Here is a 5,530-nt window from a genome sequence, read left to right as displayed (position 1 = left end):
ACCAACAATGGAGGAGGGTTCCTTTCTCCCCACAACCCCGCCAACATTTGTTATTGTGTGATTTCTTGATAGCAGCCATTCTTTGTGGGGTGAGGTGGAATCTCAGTGTTGTTTTCATCTGCATCTCTCGAATGACCAGTGATGTGGAACATTTTTTCATATATTTTCTTGCTGCTTTCACTTCTTTGTATGAGAAATGTCTGTTCATTTCGGATGCCCATTTTTGGATCGGGTCTTTATATTTGGGGGGACTGATTGTTTTGAGTTCTTTATATATCCTTGATAATAGTCCTTTGTCTGAGGTACAGCTGGTAAAAATTTTTTCCCACATTGTAGATTGTCTCTTAGTTCTGCTAATGGTTTCTTTTGAAGTACAGAAGCTTTTTAGTAAGATGAGATCCCAGTTGTTGATTCTTTCTGCTAGTTCCCGTGCTACTGAGGATTTGTTCATAAAGTCTTTTCCTATACCAATGTCTTCCAGAGTTCTGCCTAACTTACTTTCCAGCAAGTTTAATGTTTCTGTTTTAATATTTAGATCTTTAATCCATTTGGATTTTAATTTAGTGCATGGCGAAAGATAAGGGTCTAATTTTAATCTGTGACAGGTTGATATCCAGTTTTTCCAACACCATTTATTAAAGAGGCTATCTTTCCTCCACTGAGGATGGTGAGCTCCTTTGTCGAAGATGAGGTAGCTGAGTACATCTGCATTTGTTTTTGTGTCTTCCAGTCTGTTCCATTGATCCTCAGGCCTATTTCTTTGCCAGTACCATGCTGATTTTATCACAGTGGCTTTGTAGTATAGTTTCAAATTGGGAATTGTTACACCTGGTGCCATGTGACTGTTGCCTATAATGGCTTTTGCTATTCTAGGTCTCTTGTGGTTCCAAATGAATTTTTGGATTCTTTTTTCTAGTTCTGTGAAATATAGTGTTGGAATTTCAATTGGCATTGCATTGAATGTATATAGCAGTTTTGGTAGTATGGCCATTTTCACTATGTTGATTCTTCCTACCCAGGAGCAGGGGATATCTTTCCATTTTTTTATATCCTCTTCGATTTCTTTTTTCAGAGTGCTGTAGTTTTCAGTGTAGAGATCTTTTGTTTCTTTTGTTAGATTGATTCCTAGATACTTCATTTTTTGGATGCTATTGTAAAAGGAATTTTTTCCCTTATTTCTCTTTCCGTCTGTCTGTTATTTGTGTATAGAAAGGCTATTGATTTTTGGGTATTCACCTTGTATCCAGATACTTTACTGAATCTGTCAATTAAGTCTAGAAGTTTTTTGGTGGAGTTTTTTGGATCTAAAAATATGGAACACTTCATGAATTTGCATGTCATCCTTGCGCAGGGGCCATGCTAATGTCTGTATCATTCCAATTTTTAGTATATGTGCTGCCGAAGCGAGCGCTAGTTTCTTATTCTTTATATCTGAGCATCACTCCATTTTATTATTTAAAAAAAGCACATTCTTTATCCAGTCTCCAGTTGATGGGTAATTAGTTGGGCTGTTTCCAAGTTTTAACTATTACAAACTGTGTTGCTTTGAACACAAGTGCACATATATCACTGTGGTATGATCCTTTTAATTATTTTGGGAAGATACGCAGCAGGAAAATAGCTGGGTAAACGGGAACTCTAATCTTAGTTTTTGAGGTATCTCCATACTGATTTTCACAGTGGTTGCACCAGTCTACTCTCCCAGCACCAGTGGAGCAGGGTTTTTTTTTCCCCCACAACTGCTCTAGCATTTGTTATTAATTAATTTCTTGATAGCAGCCGTTCTTTTTGGAGGGAAATGGAATCTCAGCATTGTCTTCATTTTTATCTCTTAAATGACCAGTGATGTTGAACATTTTTTCATATGTTTAATTTGCTCTTTCTACTTCTTTGAGAAATGTCTGTTCCTTTCAGATTCCCATTTTTGGATTGTTTTTTCACTTGGGGAGGCCTGATTTTTTTAAAGTTCTTTATACATTCTAGAAGTAGACCTTTGAGGGACAGCTAGTAAAATTTTTACCCCACCTTTTATGTTTTCTCTTCACTGTGTTGGTGGTTCTCTTTCTGTGCTGAATTTTTGTTTGACAGCTAGAGTGGGAGGGTCATATCCAAGCTTTTCAATTTCTGGTTCTAAACTTTCTTGTTTCAATCCTGGCTTTTACTAATCATGGTGTTTGCACACTTGCTTAATGTACTCTTTGTCTAAGTTGCCTCATCTCAAAAGTGATACAGATATTATATTGCCTATCTCAGGGCCAGATGTGAAAAATTACATGTGAGTGCATATGTTTATTCACAATAACCAATATTTTTAAAACCTCCTTAATCTCCATGGATAAGGGGATAAATAAAATATGTTATAACATAATGGACTATTATTCTTTTAAAACATGGAAAATCTGGCATAGGCTTTAATATATAAATCTGGAGACTATAATTTTAAATGAAATAAATCAATTAGAGAAGGACAAATAGTGCATAATTTTACTTATAGGCATTATATAAAACAGTCAAACTCACAGAATCAAAGAGTAGACTTGTGCTTCCCAGAGGCTGGAGTGAAGGGAAAGTGGGGTGTTGCTGTTTAACATGTATTAACTACATTTCTGCAAATGAATAGTTTCTTTATATATGCTATGAGGTCTGTAGATAAAAACACTGCACACTTAAAAGCTGAGAGGGTGGATTTCATTTTAAGTGTTTTTAATCCCCCCCCACATGTACAGATATGCACACTCACTGTGAATGCATGCAAAGTACTTCCTTGGTGTCATTATTTACAACACTCAGTATATTGTTCTTATTTTCATCACTATCAAAAGTACTGGAGATGAAAAGGTTAAGAAAAGCTATGCTTTTTGTCCTGTGATTCTCATATCAGGTCCTTACATGTATTAGGCATCATATGTTACCTAACCTGGGGTCCCTGTTATTCACCACCTAAATGTGCCAGTAATCAGCTGTAATCAGGGTCCTGGCTTCCCCAAATGATAAACAAGCAGTATCTTGTCCTGTCGCAGTGGTCTGAGAATTGGATTGCATGTTGTTAAAACTCTTCTCTGCAGAGAAATATTTCCCTACTTTAATCTTTCAAGACTCACATTGGAGTTGAAAAACTAATCTAGTTATAAGGAACCTAGGATCTTTAGAACAACACATGAATGTCCTGCTGCACTGGGAGAGATTTTGATTTGGGAATATTCTCAACTACTGGAAATTACATTTCCTTCCTGACAATGAAATTAAAAATGCATAAAGAGCAAATCTTGTAGAAAATATATCAAAATTATTAAAGAATGTTTAAGAGTTGATTCCTTTTTAGGCTTGCAAGAATATTAAGAAAAAATTGATTCCAGTGGGACAATTATATTGTATATGAGGCAGCAAACAATATATTTGCATTTTGTTACGGAAAGTGTTTCTGGAAACCACTATGACACTAGACTATTAAGCACAATGAAAAAGAAATCACAAACAGCAACTATGTGTGAAAGTGGTGGCGGGGCTATGGAAAAGGACCCAGGGTGGCTGCTTTACATAGAACACTGGCTTTCCTTTTCCCTCTGAGGCTTCTGTCATGGGTCCCAAGATGCAGCCACCTTTCCTTCCAGGTCTTTCATCTCTACTCCTTAAACATCAGAATCTATTCATAACACTCCGCTTTTTTCCTGCCTCTTCCATTTTGAGGCCTTCACTATTTACATGATCCATCCATCCATTTCATTTCTAATTTTCTCATCTTTAGGTACCTTTTCTCTATTATGAATCCAAGTAGCCCACTCAGACCATATCCTTTCCTTTCAGATAATGGGCTCAAGTAGCCTGCCCATCCACTGTCATTCTTTGCTCTTAATTTTCTATAAATGTCTGCCTGTCTGTCCACTTATCCATTCACCCACCCATCTGTCTCCAACATTTCAGGATTTAAGTGTTTTTAAATTATTACCTTAATTCTCAGATACTTATAAATACATTTAAATTTCTTGTGTATTCTCTCCTCATTGTGGTTATTTTGTTAAACACCACTCCTGGAAAAAACTACAATCTGTATTTGTATTATCATTATATATTCATGATACCAACACTGACACTGCTTAACTACTTTCCCATGTCTAACAAGGTGTTCACTCTGTTAGTTCCCTAAGTATCTATTTAATGCACTCTTCTCTTTTTTCTACCCTTTTAATCCCATCACAATCCCAGCACCAGCCAAGGAACTGGCATCACGCATCATTAAAATAAAAGCCACTGGCAGAAATTGAGAGCAGAGCAAATTTTAGCAAAATAATTCACATTATTTCCCACCCCAAAATATAGAGGAGGTATCCTTCTTGAATTAAATGAATAGTTGCCTGAATTAAATGAACATTGCTGGGTGTATGTTAGGAATTGTACTAAGTACAGGACTCCTATCCTCATAATCATAAGGACATTCATGTTTTAAAGATAAGGAAGCCACAGCACAGACAACAATGCATAATTACCCAAAATTACACAGTAGTGGAATTAGGGCTTGAGGCCAGAAAATGCCCTCCCCATTCCATGTTCATCCTTCATCACCTTCTCCATTTCCCTTCTTTTGTGTCCCTAATTTCCTATGTCTGCATGATCTTTATCAAGTGGATCATGTACTCACATGCTGGATCAGGAGAATTATCCAACATCTATCTCATTTTTTGGGGAAAGATATTTTACAAAGATTTCAAATTTTCACATCACTAGAAGAGATCCTCAGGGAAAGAAGAAGAATTTCCTCCTTGTGAATCATCACTGAGTTTGAAAATCCAGCCTTCATCATCCACTCCTACCAGGAGAGATAACATGATGGAAGTATAATGATGGGATTCCACAAATGGTGGAATTTCTGTCCCTGGAAAATCAAAAGGCCAGAGCTACACTCTTAACACAGTAACCAGTGAGGCTTCCTAAAGCTTGTGAGTAGTGGGATTCTGCTCTTTAACATCTCCTTTCTGCAAAACCTCTCCTCTCCTTCCACTGCTCTTCATGTCAAGCTCTGCCAACCACCCTATCTCACAGGAATGGTTGATTCTGGTGAAAGGTTATAGTCCACTTGAACTGGCTGCCTCTCCAGTCATGTGCATGACAACTCACTACCCTTGTGAAAGGGACCTCTACTTATTCTCCATCTCTTTGCTTTGTGTCAGCCACAAATCTAGGCAGGCTCATTAAACTGTCTGCATATGAAGGAGAACCTTGTTCTGAAGATTCATTGACCACCAGAAGCACTAATGCCTCTGACTGGAGTGGTGCCTGGCTGCACAGGAGCCTGTGGCTTGAGCCTCATTAATCTTTACCCTCAGGAAACTGGGCCAGCTGAGCAGGCCAGGACTAGTCAGTGTGGAATGAAGAGATAGGGGAAGAAGGACCCAGAGGACCACATACCTGACCACTAGTTGGGCTCACCTGCTTTTCTTGCCGTTCTCTCTTCTACTGGGCTTTAAACTAAGACCAGCTGTTAAGAATGACACCCAGTCATGCCTCAAAAGTGAGTAAAAAGTATTCCTTTGAA

The 5,530-nt window shown here is 37.8% G+C and overlaps 1 non-coding gene across 1 annotated transcript; it reads right to left on the bottom strand.

Moving 5' to 3' along the window:
• Positions 1-1,306: 1,306 nt before the first annotated feature.
• On the bottom strand, positions 1,307-1,411 carry LOC117286420. Its single transcript, XR_004517592.1, has one exon. It is a non-coding gene; the product is annotated as a U6 spliceosomal RNA (small nuclear RNA).
• Positions 1,412-5,530: the final 4,119 nt, after the last annotated feature.

The sequence above is a fragment of the Fukomys damarensis genome, unplaced genomic scaffold, assembly GCF_012274545.1.
Source record: "Fukomys damarensis isolate Sample0158 unplaced genomic scaffold, DMR_v1.0_HiC HiC_scaffold_16, whole genome shotgun sequence".
Taxonomy (NCBI): Eukaryota; Metazoa; Chordata; class Mammalia; order Rodentia; family Bathyergidae; genus Fukomys; species Fukomys damarensis.
Note: the sequence above shows the minus strand (reverse complement) of the source record. Positions and strands in the feature narration are given on the sequence as shown.